Source organism: Oryx dammah, unplaced genomic scaffold (genome assembly GCF_014754425.2).
Source record: "Oryx dammah isolate SB20612 unplaced genomic scaffold, SCBI_Odam_1.1 HiC_scaffold_2, whole genome shotgun sequence".
NCBI lineage: Eukaryota > Metazoa > Chordata > Mammalia > Artiodactyla > Bovidae > Oryx > Oryx dammah.
The window spans coordinates 36,500,226-36,522,084 of NW_024070186.1; the positions used below are offsets into that span (position 1 = coordinate 36,500,226).

Below are 21,859 nucleotides of genomic sequence, written 5' to 3' on the forward strand. Positions count from 1 at the left end.
TGGGATAGACTCATAGGAGCGTGAAATGAGATGGCTTTAGAAAGCCTTTCTGGTTTTGATTGTAAGTAATGTTTTTAATGTTTTAATCAGGTGTTTTGCACCTGATGGAATTTAACTTTTTTAGTAATTCATGCATGCAGCATTAGCTAGGTGACTTTTGAATATTCAGATTTTTTTTATCTTAAAATGATTGTGTTTCACAATTTCACGTAAAACATAGAACCTTATATACTCTTTAAGATCAGAAGAAAATGAATTTTTTATTCTGTTAGAAAAACTGAGTTGGTTCTTCCTAAATGTTAACAGGTGCAGTGAGGTCAACACAGTTAATCACAATAAAAATATTCCTCTGGTCAAGTTTGACAAACACTAGGTTAATTGACACTGTAAAGTGTCTATTGCAGCATTTCTCAGAATCTTTACTATATAATGTGTGTTGAGTATCTCTAAGCATGGCAGTAATTGTTTGCTATGCTTGCTAATATTATTTCAGCTCTGCATCCTTCTCTTGAGGGGCTATTGTGAGGAATGTATTTTGGAAAGTGCTGGGCTAGAAGATTATTGTGTTTCTTGTTTTCATTTTTAAATGAGGATAAACAAAGTTCATCCAAAGCATATGAGTTTAGAATTTCCTACCACATTCCCACCATGTTTGTTTATTTCCATTGGGGACATCCTTGTAAAGCTAGTTTATTAGACATTTTCTAGGGTAAGGGCCTATAGCTCCTGGCTTCTCCCTTTCTTCCTTCTCATAGGCTAGAAAAATACTGGTTTTGCTTCTACAAGTGTCTGATCCTGAGGATGGAGAGAAAAAAATAGCATCTGTGATTTAAAGTTCTAGGAGAAAGAGACAACACTTCAAAGAAAAGTTGATGTTCACAAGAATAGCCTTGAAACTTTAAAATATTATCTCAAAGTAGAGAACTAGAAAATTAGAACCATCAGTTAAAATCATGAAGGTGATAGCAATGAAAATTGTTTTATCATGAGTTTTATCTATATTTCCCCAGGAAGTAGGGAACAATAGAAAAAAAAATCTTAATTGAGCATCTTTTATTTTGTTTTGTTGTTTTTGTTTTGTCTTAGTCTTCCAACCTTGACATTATTGACATTTGTGGGTACATATCTCTTTTTTCGGAGTGAGGGTACTGTCTTATACACTGTAAGATGGTTAACAGCATCCCTGGCCTCTATCTACCACATGCAATTAGCATCTCATTCCCTACATGTGACTATCAAAAGTATCTCCAGTCACTGCTGAATGTCTCCTGAGAGGCAAAGCCACCTCAAGTTGACAATATTGGTCTACTCCTTTCCTATAGTTTTCCCCCATTTTGATACTAAATGATGGATATAGACAATTGAGGGCTTGGCTGGTGGCTCAGACTGTAAAAGAATCTGCCTGCAATGCAGGAGACTTGGGTTGGGAAGATCCCCTGGAGAAGGGAATGGCAACCCACTCCAGTATTCTTGTCTGGAGAAATCCATGGATAGAGGAGCCTTGGTGGGGCTACAGTTCACTGGGTCACTGTATATGTTCATGTGAATAATACAATAAAACTACAAATAAGTTCAAGATTAATAACAATTCTGTAAATGTTTTCTGTCATTTTTCTAAGTCTCAGTCTAGAATTATGGGGTCACTTTCTAATCTCCTATTAGCTGATTTGTTTTTCATCCTTCTGTCCTACCTTATTACTATTTCCATTTAAAAGAATACTAACAAAATGTTCGCTCTTCAGTTAATAAGGCAATTACTAAAGTTGTGACTTACGCTGTCTCCAGGTTGGTATAATATTTCTGGAATTATGCTGTCAGGTTGGCTAAATCTATAAACTTAATGAAATGGGATGACATGCAGTGCTTTGCCTGTTTATATTTTGACATTCTTTTGGGCTTTAAATTTACATCTATTTTTCTGTTTCTCAATAGTTTCCACCTTTCATATTGTTGTTTGGGACTCTGTTATAAGAATCAAAGGGCTTCCCTGGTGGCTGAGATGGTAAAGAATCCACATGCAATGTGGGAAACCTGGGTTCAATCCCTGAGTTGGGAAAATCCCCTGCCAAACTCAGGGATAGAACCCACATTTCCCACATTGCAGGCTGATGTGGGCATGTATTCTTGTCTGGAGAATCCCCATGGACAGAGGAGCCTCTAGGACTCTTGCTTGGAGAGTACCCATGGACAGAGAAGCCTGGTGGCATACAGCGCATGGTATCGTAAAGGGACAGATATGACTTAGTGAGTAAGCACAGCACCACACATAAGAATAGAAATGAAGCTGTGCATGATAGATTAGTATAGATACTGTATGTAAAATATGATTGTGGTTTTCGAGCACAACTACAACTAGAAATGTACATTATAAGGTTATTATTTTAATTATTATTTATGTTTATTTTTGTCTTGAATGTCTTGAATATTCACTTCTGGGAAGGAACATGATAAATTTTAAAATTTAATTAACTTATACTGAATTTGAGTAACTCCCTAAATAAAGAAGAAAAAGAATAACCAAAAAGGAAAAAAAAGCTGGATGTTCTCATAACTATATAGATTCTCAAAGCTTGTATCCTTGTATACTCAAGGAAAAATTTAACATTTTGATATATCTTCTGTTTAATTAATATCCAATTACCTATTTTGCAGTTTTAAATGATCTAATTATAGTATAGGTAAAAAGACGAGTTCTAAAGACATCTATATCTTAATTGCGGGATTATTCTTTTCTTTTTACTTCCCCAGTTTCTTTTTTGAGTGCAGAATTTTTAAACTGATTCAAAATGCGTTTACCATCCAGTTATTCTCAGTGCTTATATTAGCCTTAAGTAATGCAAAGCTTAAAGTCCATTTTTTCAGTTTTGAATTTTACATATGATTACATTTAAGTTAATCTTCTTTATTGGTTTTCTTTTTATAAAAAAGTACTCAGTTACCTCTGTCAGATTACATTAGAGGATTTCAGTGACATTCTTGTACTAGAGAAACTACAGACACTTCTGTAGGCTATGTATTTATGCAGCTACAATGGACATAATCCTATTTTTATGAAGAATGAAGAAAATTGACTTAAAAATAAAAATACCTTCCTGAAATCACCTATATACTATTTGGTCCAATTAAAAAAATAACTTGAAAGCATGTTGCAAACATTTAAATCAGACGATTCAGCATAATTCCTTGTCAAAGGTCAAAAAGATTGTGGTAAAAATCCAAACAGACTATCCACTGGGACCTGACAAGGCAGAGGAAGCAGACGATTCAAATACATTTCTTTCAGAATACCCATTTGCTCATCTTTGCTCAAGGGTCAAAACAGAAATTATTCTGGAATAGCAATGGTGGCTATGTGACCTGTTGTTTAATGCGTGTTTCTAAACTGGTCTGTAATGACCACATTAATCTCAGCATATATTAAAAACCTATTTGCACAAGCTAGGTCCAAGTAAAAAAGAGAGCAGAGTACTTTACCTGCATCAACACAAAACATTGCATAACAAGTATTTGTTTTTGTAGCTATTGTGGCTTTGGGAACAAGTAAACATAAACAGCAGGAAACACAAATACAGAGGCAGTGCGACTGGAGGTTGTCAGGGAGCAGGATGGTAGCTTTAGGAACTGAATTCGGCTTGAAATCAGCTTTGTCTCAGTATGCGTAAGAGGCTTTGGTGCTGTATCAGACCTTTGGGGCAGCCACTCAGCAGGACAGGGATTATCCAGCGGTTTACTATAGCCTGTGCTTCCCAATTCATAGAAAACTTGCCTCCCTATCATACTCTTACATTAACTCACTAGGTACTGACTTTTCTATCTATTTTTTTTTCCTTCTGAGATTGTGGGTCTGTTGGCTAAAAAACAATAGCAGATATTAATATAGAATCTAAGAAAATATTTAAGAAACATGATTGAGAAGATACCAAACATTTGACATCTATAGCTAGTAATAAAGCATAACCATGGGTCATTTTGAAAGCTAACTCTCATTTTCTAAAATTGATGTTTCTTTTTCTATTGGTGGCCCTGCCAAAAATGTCCTAGACTTAAATGGGCAAAGTTTAATATAACTGCTACTCACTCAAAGTTCCATTTGTATTTCTGTTCTAATAATGAGATGCATTCTTTTTCCCCTCTTTCCTTTTCTTTTCTCTCTCTTTTTTTTTCCTTGAGGCTTGACAGGGTTAATTCCAATTCCATTTAGCTGTGGGAAGAGATGCTGTGGTGGAAACCCCATGGTTATTCCAAACGCATGACCATCAAAGAGTCAGATTAGCTGAGTGAGAAGAGAGGAAGCTGTGCACTTCCTGTCTCTTAATAAAGCTAAGATTACAGAAGTATTTAATAACCATTGTGGGTTTTCATAGGAAATTTTACAAACACTTTTGGTAATTTGCTCAATCTACGGTTACTGTTGAAGATTATTTTTGTTTAAGCTAGCTTAGATATCTAGAAAATGTTGTAAAATCAGGATCCTATTACACATAGCACTGCTAAGTAATCAACTATAAAGACATTACAAGTTCTTTTTGGATATCTCATTTGCACTGAGAAGAGTGGGTTGCACCACGGCTAAAGAAGCAACAGCAATTGTTTTATAAGCATTGAGAAGGCAATAAAATGTGGATTCCTTATGTAGGTCCAAATGTAGCAGCTGGATTTGGCTTTATGAACCATGAAAAATAGTTCCCATCTGGAAGTTGATGTTGAATAAAGATGCAACAGCAAGACAGCATTTTACATGAAGCATTTTATACATATCGAGCACAATCTTTGGTTCTTTCTAGTTATAATTAGAAAATAATAATTGAGAATCAATGAGTTTAGTATCAAACACCCAAAACTTTCTTAGTCTGGAAGTGATGTTTGTTTTGTTCATTAAAAATCAACTAGATGTCAGCAAAATTACTTTTGCATTTGCTTAGTGAATAAAAAGTACTTGCTAGTTATACAATTTCAACTTAGAAGTTAAAAATTTCATTGGCAAGAATGAGATATTGATAATTGGTAATAAAAAATGGTAAATTCTTTACTAATTGAAAAATATATGGTGCTGTGTATAATTCACTCCTTCATTATGCAGATATTATAAAATATTGGTTTTCTTTTTGAATAAATTCCTTATCGAGGCTTCAGTATAACCAATACATGAGGTTACATATGAACTGGACCTTCTGAGGTCATTTAACTCTCCTCTTGCTGTTGAGTAGGCATATTCTCAAATACCAAATAAACATGTAACTATAAATCCAGATTTACAAGATTGGGACAATGCTTGTCAGCATGTTCCTGTCTCTCTCTGAATTTATTATGTAAATTGATAAAAATTTTTGCTTATTGCCAACTCTTTTTAATAGGTGTTTTGCGTTTAGCAAGGACAGACATAATTTGCCCTGCTTTTGCAGTTGTTTGTCCACATCAAAATTGAGAGATTGAGTAAATAAGAAGAATATTGACATTGTTTATAGTCTATAATGCATCATTTGATTTATGTTAGTTCAACTATGTAATAAACTCAAAAATGCTCATTTTTTTTTTACAATGATTCTTTTCAAACAGATTTTTTCATGTTTATAATATTTATTTTTCAAGGTTTCTTTATTTCATATCCATATGAGATAGACATTTTACCTCTGCTGAACAATTTCTATATAATTATATAGTAGTTCTAGTAGGACCCAAGCATAGATATACTGATTGGTGTGACTTCAACACACAAATGCTACATGGGTTGGATTTTGTAAGACAGAAAAAGATTTTAAATTACTAGCATCTCAATCTTTCTTTTTATCTTTTAAAAAAGTTGCATATTTGAGTTACTCAATCATTTCAGATAAAACAAAGCCTGCTTTAATATATATGAAAATTAAATATTATAGCATGTTCTGAGGTGCAATGAAAATTCAACAAAGGATGGAGACAAAAATAGGAGATATGAGTCTAATAAAATGCATTAAAATTTGAGAAAATTTGCCAGATAATACTTTCCTCAGCTTTCCATTTTCAATCATATACTTGTTTTTACATTCATCTATCAGTATCAAGAGAGATCAATAAATTTCAGTAAGTCATTTTTTCCCAAAGTAACTTTTCTTCAGGTAGAGGTGCACATATTACATTCATTTGATTTAAAATTTTCATATTTTGGGAGTTCCGTGGTAGCTTAGTAGTTAGGATTCCATGCTTTCACTGCTCTGGCTTGGGTTCAATCCCTAGTCAAGGAGGTTCCTGCATCTCAGTAGCATGGCTAAATAAAATTATTTTCATTTTTTTGTCTATGAAAATATATGGAAAATAGAGAAAACTATTTTTAAGTCCTTAGTATAGTTCCCAGCCTTCAGGACTCAATAAATAGTGACTATTGAGATGATGGAGAATCTTTCTATTGCTCTATACTGAAATTTGTTTGATATGTTAATTGTTAACATTTAATTATTATTTGATATAAGGTTAAAAGCAGTAATATTCAGAAAGTTAAAGAAAATTTGAAAAGTCTAAATACATTAATAATTGATGTGTATAATATGAATCATTTCTGTGAAATAAAAAACAAACTACTGGGGAGACTTTACATTCTCTTTTGATAACTATGTAAAATAAATTGTGAGCTAGCTTTCTGCTAAGCCCAAGACTACAGCTTAAAATTTATAAATGAAAAAATTGTCATTTCAGACTATTTAAAAATTGTGTGAATACAATTTGCAAGATCAATAGATGTCAGTAATTATAGAGAAATGTTTTTATTTCCCAATATAATTAAGCATAAATTCTTTCATAAATGGATATATAGAAGAGTTTTTCTTCATTTTTGTTTTACAGTCTGCTTTCCAGAACTGAATTACCTGTGCCTCTGCAGAGATGGGCCAAATATTACATAGCTTTGTCTCTCCAAAACCAATCTTGAAGATGCAGATAAAGTTGTACTATTCCATAAAACTTTTCTTGATTCTTCCATGACAGCCCTTTCACTGTTGGACTTATGAACTGGGACTGTCACAACAATTTGGACAACTCCCCATCTATCTATCCGTAGATATGTGATATAGGTATATCTGTGGTTTTGATTTTGTGTTTATAATCTTCTACTCTTTAGATAGTTACACAAGTACTATAGAGTACAAGAGTACATAGTAACTCTCTTAAAAGTAAATATTGTATTTTCACGATTTGATGACTCATACTTCACAGTCCTAATTTGTATATAATAGGCATACAATAAATACTTGTTGCTTCTCTATGCTTGACCAACCATTAAATCAACAATTCTCAACCAGGGATGGTCTTGCTCCTCCGTTGATATTTGGAATGTTTGGAGAGCTTGGAGACATTTTCTTTCCTTACAATGAAGGGCTGGTATGTGTGTGTAGGCATGGAGGGTATTACTAGCATTGAGGGGAAAAGGCCAGGGATGCAATTGAACATCGTATGATGCATAGGATGACCAACTTGCCTTCCTGACACACTCTCACTCACTAGGTGCTGTCTTTGCCATCTATTTTTTTCCTTCTAGGATTTTAGGTCACTTAATGAAAAAAAGTAGACCCTAAGACAGCAAAAATTATACAGCCCAAAGTTTCAATAGAGCCAAAGTTGAGAAACCCTGCATTATATCAAATTAGCTGAAACTCCAATACTTTGGCCACCTGATGTGAAGAACGGACTCATTTGAAAAGACCCTGATGCTGGGAAAGATGGAAGGCGGGAGGAGAAGGGGACAGAGGATGAGATGGTTGGATGGCATCACTGACTCAATGGACATGAGTTTGAGTAAACTCTGGGAGTTGGCGATGGACAGGGAAACCTGGAGTGCTGCAGTCCATGGGGTTGCAGAGTCAGACACGACTGAGCGACTGAACTGAACTGAACTGATGGCCACACATTTAAATAGCAAAAATTCAAATAGAATCTTTGCTGGGGAAACTATATATAAATTTTCCTTTGTTCAAAATTTTACCAAATTTTGCATAGAATGTGACATATTAGGCATTTTCTTATGTAAATTATGCTACTTTTTCTCCTCAATATTTAAAGAACACACATTTTATTATATAGGCTTTAAGATTTTGCCAAGTAGGTTCTTTTCTGGTTTGAAAGCAGAGACCTGAGGGGGAAGCCAATAGAAAAGTCATAGAAACTATGTGTGTTTTACTAGGCAGAAAGAAAATAAAAATCAAGGCAGTTTCTTAATTTGCTTATTTTAGGAACTTGACTGATTTCAGTACCTTATGTTGAAATATTTTCCTGCTTTCTCTTCCCTCAGATTGAACTTTATACTTATCTTTATTCTTATCTTATCACTTTTACAAATAGGTAGCAAAGATTCCATTATATTCAGTTGTGCTTGGGTCAGCTGTAAATTTCAGAAAGTCAGATCGACTGGCTTTTTTTTCACCCCCCCCCCACCCGAGGGAATTACAGCATTTCATGGTAAGTGGGTGAGTGGGTGTTGTCAATAGAAATTGCAACATTTCTAATGACAGTGGAGAGCTGAGATTGCAAATTGTAAAACTGAATCCGGCTTAAGGTGTTTACTCATTTTATTCTCAGGTCCAGTCATCCCTTCCTTTCTTCCTTACACCCCGAGTCTGTGCCAGAGCCCTGGGGAGAGGACCTGTCATGATGGCCTCTTTGTCCCTCCAGCCTTTCCTAGGTTTCTGACACAAAACAACATAAGGTGGGGGAAGAAGGAGGCCTACCGTAAAAATATTCTTTTTTTGTGTGAATATTGGTGTAGTATGTATTTTCTTCTTTGTCTTTGAAGATTTCTTCTAATTTGTGAAGCAGAAATATCAGGAATTAGCTTTTAATTTTATCTTTTAAAAACCTTTCTTAGTTTTTGGAATATCTTTCATACTTCCATAAGTGTAGTTACAGAGAAATTTTAGTAATAGCAATTTCTTACCAACAGCCAGCTACAAACTCTGAGCCAGTGTTAGCATATTTAAAAACATTCTCAGAATTTTTTTCTTAGAAAGTAAATCGTGAAAGCTGTATTTTAGCAACCTAACTGTGTAATTTAAATTATGTGGTGGTTTTAAATTCCTAGGTCTATCTTGCACTTTAGAAACATCAATATTACTTTGTTGGAGACTAAACTCTGTTATAAACAGACAGTCGACCCTTGGTATCTGCTGGGGATTGATTCCAAAACCCCTGCAGAAATCAAGATCCTTGGGCACTCCATCTCTTATATAATATGGTATGAAGTTACTCAGTCATGTCCGACTCTTTGCAACCCCGTGGACTGTAGCCCGCCGGGCTTCTCCGTCCATGGGATTTTCCAGGCAAGAATAATATGGTATAGTATTTGCATATAACTCACTGCACATTCTCCTGTACACTTTATTCTCTAAATTACTTTAAACACCTAATGAAATATAAATGATATGTATTTTCAGGCATGTGACAAATTCAAGTTTTGGTTTTTGAAACTTCCTATGGTAAGAAAAATATTTGTGATTTTCTCTTTGTTGAATCTATGGAAGGGAAACCATGGACGTGAAAGTCAACTGTGTTATATTTTGACATAATAGACTTACTCTGTATTGAAGAATGTCATATTTAAGATACTATCAACCAAAAACTTTATAGATCCTATTGTATAACACCATGATTTTGAAAATAACTTTCAGTTTCTCTGAGTAGCAATCTCAAGAGCCATCATGTAAGAAGTACATTTATTTAGGCTTCAAATTTTTTATGACAGATATCCACATTTATTTCTAAAATCCTGTTTAGTATTTAGATTAGCTATCAGCAATTTTCCCTTTCTGGTAAGTTTCTTTGTTTTTTCTTTCTGAAATTTTTTCTTGAATTCTTTATTCTTACAACCCCCACTCCTACTTGGAAAAATAAAATATGTTTTCAAAATTCTTTCAAATACCTTCTTTTTTTCCATTCTGTTATAACTCTATGTATCCTGCAAACACACATTAAGTTGTCTTTAAAAATATTTGTCTCCATTTTGAGCTTATTCTAAAAGGGAATGGCCAATGAATAGCTGCAGTGGTGCTTTGAAGTGTGGTGGCTATCATTTATCATTCTGGTTGGAGAATGAGACTACTGTTAAATTATGAAAAGTAATCCCTTATTGCTCATATACATGGAAATGACTCACTATTTTGCAAGTCATCTGTCTTACTCCTAGAGGATCTGGTTTGGCCTAGTCAAACAAAAATGTGAGTGCAGAAAAAATAATGTGGACATCCTGAATGCCCAAATGGTAGTAGACTTTCAAAAGGAGTCAAAGTTTAAGTTGTAGATGCAGAAAGAGGTAGAGAGTATTTAAAATTATGGGGTTAGAGTGAAGGGAGATATAACAAGGAGATACGGTTCCTTTAAGAAATTTAAACAAGTAGAGAAAAGCTATAGCTAATATATATGAAGCAAATTCTGCAGTTAAATTGTTTTGTTTTGTTTTGATTACCTGCAGGATCTTCCTGCTGTCCCATTGTCTTTTCTTTCTTTCCATGTACAACTCTCCAACGGCAAAATGAACTCCTAAGGGCACAGATTGAATTTCATTCTTTTTGTTCCCTGGACTGTATGAACTGAAGTAGCAAGTATATTCATTGGAATAATCAAGATACATGAAAAAATAGTGGAAATATAGTGATTTTGAAAAATCTTCATTGAATTTAAAAAATAATTAAAAAATCTTCAAAGCTACAGAAAACAGTATGGAAATAATGTAGCAAGCATGCATGTAGCCAGCCTACTGATATAACAGTTGTTGACAGTTTGCCATATTTGCTTCAAATCATTTTTAGAAGCAGCTAAAATTTCCTTTTTACTTTCTTTGATTTCTGTTGCTTTCTTTCCTCCTCATATGCAACCACTGTTCTGATATTGGTATGTTTACTCCAGTGTCATGCTTTTAATACATTCAAAAGTATAACCTGTAAACAAAATGGTATATTGTTTTTCATGCTTAAAATTTGCATAAATGATTTGGTACTCTATGTGTCCTTCTACATCTGGTGAATTTAATAGTGTATAAAATCCTAACTCACTGTTATTTTAATTTTTATTTGCATTTCTCTGATTTCTAGTGAGATTGAGCAAAGTAATACAAGTTTATTTGTCTGTGAGGTTTCTCTTCTGTAAATTGCCTATTCACACCCTTTGCCCATTTTCCTACTAAAAAACCCATAAATTACACACATTGCCACATTCTCTTCCTATCTCATTTGTCTATAAATGTTTATAGTGCCTTTTTGTAAAGGTATTTTAATTTTTTTTCTTTTTTCTCTTATTGTATTGAAGTGTAGTTGATTCACAAAGTTGTGTTAGTTTCTGATATACAGCAAAGTGATTAAGCTACACACACACACATACACACACACATACACATATATACATATACTTTCCCATCATGGTTTACTATATGATATTGAATATAATTCCCTGTGCTATACACTAGGACTTTGTTGTTTATCCATTCTTATAGTTTATAATAGTTTGCATCTGCTAACTCCAAACTCCCAGTCCATCCCTCCCCATAAGTATTTTAGTTTGAAAGCAGATACATTTATCGATCTTTTCTAATATATTTTGTTTTATTTAAAGAAACTTTAAAACGTATCATGAGGTTATAAAACTTTTCACCATATTTTTTTCTTTTCCAATGCAGGAGGTTCATAACCATTTGTCTTTTCCATCTGGAACTTATTTTGGTGTATAAAGTATGTTAAGATTTCTTATTTTATTTTATCCCATATGGATAATCAATTTTTCTGGCCTTTATCCTTGAGTAGAATATCCTTTAATTAATTGCATTGTAATGCTATATGCCAAATTCCCAGATGGGGTTGTTTTTGACCTCTTGGTCTAATTTAATTGATCTATTGGGTTTTGTGTGCACAAATGCCACATCACTTTAATTAATGTTGTATTGTCATCCTACATCTCAGTATGTATTAGAGTGAGTTCTACCTTTTTGTATTGGCCATTTTTGGCTGTTTGCTTTTCTTATGAATTTTAGGATTCCCTGTTAGCTCAGCTGGTAAAGAACTCGCTTGCAATGCAGGAGACCTGTGTTCAATCCCTGGGTTGGGAAGATCTCCTAGAGAAGGGAATGGTTGGTTACCCAATCCAGTGTTCTGGCCTGGAGAATTCCATGGACTGTATAGTCCATGGAGTCTCAAAGAGTCGGACATGACTGAGAGACTTTCACTTTCTGAAGTTAAAACTTAGTATCTTGATGGGATTTGAACTGAATCCCTGAATCATTTATGGAGAATAACATCTTCATGCTATTGAGTCTCTTCAACTCTGAACATTGTATATCTCTCCAGTTTTTAAAGGCTTTCTAATGTCCTTCCTTGGGGCTTCCCTGGTGGCTCAAATGGTAAAGAATCTGTCTTCAGTGCAGGAGACCCAGGTTCATTCTGTGGGTCGGAAAGATCCCCTGGAGAAGGGAGTGGCTACCCACTCCATTTTTCTTGTGTGGAGAATCCCATGGACAGAGGAGCTGGTGGGCTACAGTCCATGGGGTCACAAAGAGTCAGCATGACTGAGCAACTAACATTTTCACTTTTCTTTCCCTAAAATTTGATAATTTTTTCTGTACAGGCCTCATTCTTCTTTTGTTAGATTTGTTCTTGACAACATTATGGATTATACCAGAATTTTCCCTTAGTGCGGAGTAGTAGATAGGGGTTAAGAAGTCCGGATTCCTGATCCAAATGCCTGAGTTCAAATTTTGGCTCTACTACCTACTGTGTATGTTTCCATTTATTTAGCTCTAATTTGGGAATGATGATAGCAATTTTTAAAATACAGTTGTTGTGAAGAGTGACTGAGATAATACAAGCCTAGAATATAGTACTTAACATATTTGAATTATTAGAACTACTCCAAATTTTATTACTCCTGTTCTTTAGTTTTTGCTATTATAAAGGACATTATTAATTTTTGTATGTTGCTCTGTAGTTACTTTTGCATTTTCCAGATGGAAAATTATATCAGATGTGAATAATGACTCTAATTTTTCTTTTAATCTCACAGCCCTTATTTCTTCTCTTATTATGTTAGCTAGGACCTCTAATATAATGTGGGCTTCCCTGGTGGCTCAGTGATAAAGAATCAGCCTGCCAGTGCAGGAGACATGGTTTTGATCAGGAAGATCTTCTGGAGAAGGGCAGAGCAACCCACTCCAGTGTTCTTGCCTGGAGAATCCCCATGTATAGAGGAGCCTGATGGGCTACAGTCCATGGGGTCACAGAAGAGTTGGACATAACTTGGTGACTAAACCACAGCAACTAATATAATGTTGCATATAAGCAAACTGCTCCTTCATGTAAACAAATTAGACTTCAGAGAACATTTATGTGAGTTATCTCTTGTGCCAATGATTAATTATCATGTAAATTACAGTAATGTACTATTTCTGCTTATTTTAGTTTTGCAAATAAAAGAAAACTTGGAATTACATATCAAATACTTTTTCCTTCTGTATATCATGTTATTCTTCTATTATATCATGTCATTCCTCAAGATCTAGGCTAAATGATACCTTCTCTGTGATACCTGTGGCTTCTTCTAACTGGAAATAACATCTCCAGTCATTATCCCTTAATACTTCATCAGAATATTTTTAATTTGTACTTTAACTTACATTGTGAGTTTTCTTTCTTTTTTTTTTAATTTCCTTTTTATTGGAAGACAATTGTTTTACAATGTTGTGGTGGTTTCTGCCATACAACAATGCAAAATCACCTGTAATTATATATATCACCTCCCTCTTGAGCCTCCTTCTTGCCTCCTGCCCCCACTCCTCTAGAACATTACAGAGTGCCTGGCTGGGCTCTCTGTGTTATACAACTTCTCATCAGCTATATATTTCACACATGGTAGTGTGTATGAGTCTATGCTACTTTCTCCATTTGTCCCATTCTCTCTTCCCCTCATTGGAGATTTCTACATGTTTTGTCATCTCTATTCCGACCCTAAAAATTTTTAAGTATTTTTATTTATGTATTTGGCTGTGACAGGTCTTATTTGTGGCACATGGAATCTTTAATTGCAGCATGTGGGATTTAGTTCCCTGATCAGGTAGTGAACCTGGGCCCCCTGCATTGGGAGCATGGAGTCTTAACCACGTGACCAACAGTGAAGTCCCTGATCCTAGGATTTTTGAGGTCAGGGTCAGCCTGTTTTGTTTTGAATTTTTTTCCTGCTACTACTGGCAAAATTCACACTCAACAATTAATTAATAAATAAATGAAAGAACAAATAGTACCTGGAACTGAATATTCAAAATACCTAAAGCCTGTAAGGGAAGAAGTATAGAACCAGAAACATATCTGTTTTCTTTTCTGGTAGCTTGCTATCATTCTTAAAAAAATTTGCATGGCCAGGAGTATATATACATATAATTAATATTCTACAGCAAAGTGAGGATTTGACTGCCCCTGTGATTTTTGATTAATTAACTCTTCTAGAACATGTTACAGAACAGAACTATAGTACAAGAGCACCCTCATGGGGACAACCAGGATGAACAAATAAATTGTCACTCATCTGTTTGGTAGAAAACTTAATCATTTTTTCCACTTCTCTCCAGCTAAATCTGGGACATTTCAGGAATGCTCTTTGGAGAAATATTTTTCAAGAAATAAACTGACTCAGGTGTTTGTAAATATGATATTTGTATATTTCTTCCTATTTTTGACAAGTTTTTTCTGTTTTAATTAAGGAGTACCCTACGGGAAAATACTTTGTAGTGATCCCTATCATTCAGTCTTTGAATTTTCTGTAGTTGCTTCATCTTAGAAGGATTTTGCTTCTTTGGAATCTCTTAAGTTCTTTGCATCCAGACAAGGTGTCATAGCAAATAGAAAATGTCTTGCATAAATGGCAAACTGTTTCATCTTTGAGAAAAAAATAGAACCCCAAGGGTTTTTTGTTGTTGTTGTCGTTTTGTAGATTAATTTTTATTGGAATATAGTTGCTTTACAATGTTGTGTTACCTTCTACTGTACAGCAAAGTGAATCAGCTGTCTGTACACATATAGACCCTCTTTTTGGATTTCCATCCCATGAGAACCCACTGTTTTTATTTATGAGCCACACAGCAGCTTTATACAAAAAAAAAAATGTTCTCAATATGTATATATAAAATGTCCTAAAAATAATTTCCCAAGTTCTTAATTTATGCCATCTCTGGTTTTCAAAACTTGATTTCAACTTTATTTCTCAAAATATATCTGCACAGGTCTGCATGTTTCTGCAGACCAGCATCTGCTCCGGAGGCCAGGTTCCAGTTTGCATTGACTTTCAGGATCTTCCTTCAGGCACACACCTGGAGGCAATCATCTGCAGATGCCATTCTGTAAGCAGATGTATATGGGTAGGACAGCAGCACTTTATAACATTAGAACAGCTGGGAGGAATGGAAAATAAATGTGTTCTGCTTTCCTTTGTGTCATATAAAACTCCCTAAGAGTATTCTCACCTGGAAACTATTTTCTTTCTCTTCTGGTCTTGGCTTGTTTGGATGGGAAAAGAAACTTGCCTTATCAACCTTCCAGGTTAAGAGGAAGTTTGTTCTTCATTGACATCAATCACCTTGGTTGAGAATGTTGCTCGGCAAGCATTCTTAATTTTGCTTAAAATGTTTTGTTTTCCAGGAAGTGAGCCTCTTGAAGGGATTACCTCTGACTCTGTCATTTCTCCACTCTGTGGTGCCTAGTACAAGTTTAAATGCACAGAGACACTCATAAATAATTGTGATTTCCAATATATGTCTCAGGTTCAGGGGAAAATCTAATATGCATGATTTTACTTATTTTTAAAAAATGTCATCAGATTTGGTTTACTGATGAGATTTAGCTTGGAAAAAGTACTAATTTGATGTTACACTTGAGAAACGTTAAATTTTCTTAACTTTAAGATTTTTAAGTAAAGTGACATATTAACCAGATGATAAAATCAAATAATAAAGAATACATAATAAAAAGGTACTTGTTTTCTGCCCCACCCTTCCCTGGCTTCAATCTCATTCCCTAGAGGAAACAATTTTAATTGCTTCTGTTTAAGCTCTTCTTTTATTTAGCTCTATTAATATCAAATAATGTGCAAGTACCTATGATTTCTTGATTTATCAGCTTGCAATATCAGTTGTCTCCCCATATGAGAAATGAGAATTAGTTCATACCAACCCTATCCTCCTTCTCTCCTTGGCCCAATTTTATTATTTTTAATTCTTCTAAACTTTCCTTGTAACAGTGTTTTAGGGATATAGATATTTGTTTTTCTTGGGTAAATACCTAGGAGTGAAATTGCTGGGTTTTATGGTAACTGTACACCTAATTATTATTTTTTGCTTCTCTTGACTTTTTGCTCTGTTTAAGTTAAGAAGTACAGTAAAATGGACCTTTCTTTTTGTACAGTACTGTGATAACCAGCAAATGTATACAATCACATAACCATCATCATAAGCAATATATGGTTCTACCACTCCCTCAAATTTTCTTATACCAAGTTATAGTCAACCCATCCCCCTACTCTGGCCCTGATGATTTCTTTCTGGTTACCTCTTCTGTCATATTCTCTCTTCCAGAATGTCATATAAATGGAGCTATATGTATGTAGCCTTTTGAGTTTGACTTCTTTCATATTGTATAGTGCCTTTGAGATCTGCCCATGTTGTTGTATGTTTTTAGTAGATTGTTCCTTTTTATTCCTGAGTGGTATTCCACTGTAGGGATATAGCTCAGTTTGTTTAACCATCATGCAACCAAAGAATATTTGGGTTGTTTCAGTTTTGGGTGATTGTGAATAGAATTGGTATAAACATGCATGTTCAGGTTTTTAAGTAAATGCACGTTTTCATTTCATCTGAGAAAATATGAGTGGCATTGCTAGGTTATGAGGTAAGTATCTACTTAACTTTATAAGAAACTGCCAAATGTTTTCCAGAGAAGTTGTACCATTTTGTATTTCCATAGCAATATAGGAGAGTGTTGGTTGCACCCCAAATGGAATCTTCATTATTGAATTAGCCATAATACTCAATAACTAATTCTGTTTTCACTACTTCAATTAGTTTATATCAGTGGTCCACAAGTCTAGCGTAACTTCTACTACAGAAACCTCTGCTTAGTAGATATCAGAGACAAGATGGATCTTGAATAAGGAAAAAATAACACAGAAATTTAATTTAAAGTGATAGTTCTGCTATGTACCAGGGCTTCCCTGGTGGCTTACACAGTAAATAATCAGCCTACAATGCAGGAGACATGGGTTCAATCCTTGGGTCAGGAAGATACCCCAAAGAAAGGAAAGGCACCCCACTCCAGTATTCTAGCCTGGGAAATACCATGGACAGAGGAGCCTGCTGGGCTACAGAACATGGGTTTATGAAAAGTTGGAAGTGACTAGCTCTTTCTTTCTTTCTTTCTACCATATACTAACTCTTTGATCATGCCTAACATATTTGACCTTTTCCAGTCCTGTGGCCACTGCTGAGTTTTCCAAATTTGCTGGCATATTGAGAGCAGCACGTTCACAGCATCACCTTCCAGGATTTGAAATAGCTCAACTGGAATTCTATCACCTCCACTAGCTTTGTTTGTAGTGATGCTTTCTAAGGCCCACTTGATTTCATGTTCCACGATGTCTGGGTCTAGGTGAGTGATCACACGATCATGATTATCTTGGTCGTGAAGATCTTTTTAGAATAGTTTTTCTGTGTATTCTTGCCACCTCTTCTTAATATCTTCTGCTTCTGTTAGGTCCATACCATTTCTGTCCTTTATTGAGCCCATCTTTGCATGAAATATTCCCTTTGTTTCTGATTTTCTTGAAGAGATCTCTAGTCTTTCCCATTCTGTTATTTCCCTCTATTTCTTTGCACTGATCACTGAGGAAGGCTTTCTTATCTCTCCTGGCTATTCTTTGGAACTCTGCTTTCAGATGCTTATATCTTTCCATTTCTCCTTTGCTTTTTGCTTCTCTACTTTTCACAGCTATTTGTAAGGCCTCCTCAGACAGCCATTTTGCTTTTTTGCATTTCTTTTCCATGGGGATGGTCTTGATCCCTGTCTCCTGTACAATGTCATGAACTTCTGTCCATAGTTCATTAGGCACTCTATCAGATCTAGTCCCTTAAATCTATTTCTCACTTCCATTGTATAATCATAAGGGATTTGATTAGGTCATACCTGAATGGTCTAGTGGTTTTCCCTACTTTCTTCAATTTAAGTCTGAATTTGGCAATAAGGAGTTCATGATCTGAGCCACAGTCAGGTCCCAGTCTTGTTTTTGCTGACTGTATAGAGCTTCTCCATCTTTGGCTGCGAAGAATATAATCAGTCTGATTTTGGTGTTGACCATCTAGTGATGTCCATGTGTAGAGTCTTCTTTTCTGTTGTTGGAAGAGAGTGTTTGTTATGACCAGTGTGTTCTCTTGGAAAAACTCTATTAGCCTTTGCCCTGCTTCATTCCGTATTCCAAGGCCAAATTTGCCTGTTACTCCAGGTGTTTCTTGACTTCCTACTTTTGCATTCCAGTCCCCTATAATGAAAAGGACATCTTTTTTGGGTGTTAGTTCTAAAAGGTCTTGTAGGTCTTCATGGAACCATTCAACTTCAGCTTCTTCAGTGTTACTGGTTGGGGCATAGGCTTGGATAACTGTGATATAGAATGGTTTGCCTTGGAAACAAACAGAGATCATTCTGTTGTTTTTGAGATTGCATCCAAGTACTGCATTTTGGACTCTTGTTGACCATGATGGCTACTCCATTTCTTCTAAGGGATTTCTGCCCACAGTAGTAGATATAAAGGACATCTGAGTTAAATTCACCCTTTCTAGTCCATTTTAGTTTGTTGATTCCTAGAATGTTGACTTTCACTCTTGCCATCTCCTGTTTGACCACTTCCAACTTGCCTTGATTCTTGGACCTAACATTTCAGGTTCCTATGCAATATTGCTCTTTACAGCATTGAACCTTGCTTTTATCACCAGTCACATCCACAACTGGGTGTTGTTTTTGCTTTGGCTCCATCCCTTCATTCTTTCTGGAGTTATTTCTCCACTGATCTCCAGTAGCATATTGGGCACCTACTGACCCGGGGAGTTCTCCTTTCAGTATCCTATCATTTTGCCTTTTCATACAATTCATAGGGTTCTCAAGGCAAGAATACTGAAGTGGTTTGCCATTCCCTTCTCCAGTGGACCACATTCTGTCGGACCTCTCCAACTGTGAACTTCCAGATGTTCAAGCTGGTTTTAGAAAAGGCAGAGGAACCAGAGATCAAATTGCCAACATCCGCTGAATCATGGAAAAAGGAAGAGTTCCAGAAAAACATCTATTTCTGCTTTATTGACTATGCCAAAATCTTTGGCTGTGTGGATCACAGTACAATGTAGGCACCTACTAAATGCTTGTTTCAAAAATGAAATATTGAAGCAATGCTATGACTAAGGTGATTCATGGAATAGAAGCACCTAAGATTTCCACTCCCATTAGCTTTAAAAACCAATTTCAATAATATTGCAAAACACATAATTGTCTGTTATTTTTTATTATAAACTTTTAATAAAAGTCCATGGAACTTTTTTTATTACAATAATTAATCTATTTCTGTATTATATAGTTCTGAGTTAGGCAATATGGTATGAAAAAGAAGCCAAACGCAAAGGAGAAAAGGAAAGATAAACCCATTTCAATGCAGAGTTCCAAAGAATAGCAAGGAGAGATAAGAAAGCTTTCCTCAGTGATCAGTATAAATAAATAGAGGAAAACAACAGAATGGGAAAGACTAGAGAGCTATTAAAGAAAAGTAGAGATACCAAGGGACAATTTCTTGCAAAGATGGGCACAATAAAGGACAGAAATGGTATGGACCTAACAGAAGCAGAAGATATTAAGAAGAGGTGGCAAGAATACACAGAAGAACTGTACAAAAAAGATCTTCATGACCCAGATAATCACGATGGTGTGATCACTCACCTAGAGACAGACATCCTGGAATGTGAAGTCAAGTGGGCCTTAGAAAGCATCACAATGAACAAAGCTAGTGGAGGTGATGGAATTCCAGTGGAGCTATTTCAAATCCTGAAAGATGATGGTATGAAAGTGCTGCACTCAATATGCCAGCAAATTTGGAAAACTCAGCACTGGCCACAGGACTGGAAAAGGTCACTTTTCATTCCAGTCCCAAAGAAAGGCAATGCCAAAGAATCCTCAAACTACCGCACAATTGCACTCATCTCAGATGTCAGTAAAGTACTGCTCAAAATTCTTCAAGCCAGGCTTCAGCAGTACGTGAACCGTGAACTTCCAGATGTTCAAGCTGGTTTTAGAAAAGCCAGAGAAACCAGAGATCAAATTGCCAATATCCGCTGGATCATGGAAAAAGCAAGAGAGTTCCAGAAAAACATCTATTTATGCTTTATTGACTATGCCGAAGACTTTGACTGTGTGGATCACAATAAACTGTGGAAAATTCTGAAAGAGATGGGAATCCCAGACCACCTGACCTGCCCCTTGAGAAATCTGTATGCAGGTCAGGAAGCAACAGTTAGAACTGGACATGGAACAACAGACTAGTTCCAAATAGGAAAAGGAGTACTTGACATACCTTGATGGCTGTATATTGTTACTCTGCTTATTTAATTTATATGCAGAGTACATCATGAGAAACGCTGGGCTGGAACAAGCACAAGCTGGAATCAAGATTGCCAGGAGAAATATCAGTATCAGATATGCAGATGACACCACCCTTATGGCAGAAAGTGAAGAGGAACTCAAAAGCCTCTTGATGAAAGTGAAAGTGGAGAGTGAAAAAGTTGACTTAAAGCTCAACATTCAGAAAACAAAGATCATGGCATCTGGTCCCATCACTCCATGGGAAATAGATGGGGAAACAGTGGAAACAGTGTCAGACTTTATATTTTGGGCTCCAAAATCACTGAAGATGGTGACTGCAGCCATGAAATTAAAAGACACTTATTCCTTGGAAGAAAAGTTATGACCAACTAGATAGCATATTGAAAAGCAGAGACATTGCTTTGCCAACAAAGGTCTATCTAGTCAAGGCTGTGGTTTTTCCAGTAGTCATGTATGGATGTGAGAGTTGGACTGTGAAGAAGGCTGAGCACCAAAGAATTGATGCTTTTGAACTGTGGTGTTGGAAAAGACTCTTGAGAGTCCCTTGGACTGCAAGGAGATCCAACCAGTCCATTCTGAAGGAGATCAGCCATGGGATTTCTTTCGAAGGAATGATGCTGAAGCTGAAACTCCAGTACTTTGGCCACCTCATGCAGAGTTGACTCATTTGAAAAGACTTTGATGCTGGGAGGGATTGGGGGCAGGAGGAGAAGGGTACGACAGAGGATGAGATGGCTGGATGGCATCACAGACTCGATGGACGTGAGTCTGAGTGAACTCCGGGAGATGGTGATGGACAGGGAGGCCTGTCATGCTGCAATTCATAGGGTAGCAAAGAGTCAGACAGGACTGAGTGACTGAACTGAACTGAACTGAACATATTTGAAAATCTGCATCATGAGTTTTAAACGAGGATCACAGTATTCTTCCATTCAACAACTATTTCCAGATGATACGTCATGTTCCTTCCCCTGTCTCTAGATGCTGGGGATGCAATAGTGCACACAACACAGCTCCTGTTTCAAGGAATTTAATGAGAAGTAGAGGCTTCCCAGGTGGAGAAGTAAAATCTTTAATTCAGTAAAGAATTCTTCAGACAGTAAAGAATCTGCCTGTAATATAGGAGTCCCATTTTCAGTTGCTGGGTTGGGAAGATCTCCTGGAGAAGGGAATGGCAACCCAGTCCAGTATTCTTGCCTGGAAAATCCCGTGGATAGAGGAGCCTGGCAGCTACAGTCCAGGGA

The 21,859-nt window shown here is 35.8% G+C and overlaps 1 long non-coding RNA gene across 1 annotated transcript; it reads left to right on the top strand.

Annotated features, from left to right (window-relative positions):
- The first annotated feature begins 1,430 nt into the window (after positions 1 to 1,430).
- Positions 1,431 to 21,469, top strand: LOC120858354. The gene is made up of 3 exons (XR_005719841.1): positions 1,431 to 1,524; positions 1,786 to 1,789; positions 21,448 to 21,469. It is a non-coding gene; the product is annotated as an uncharacterized LOC120858354 (long non-coding RNA).
- Positions 21,470 to 21,859: the final 390 nt, after the last annotated feature.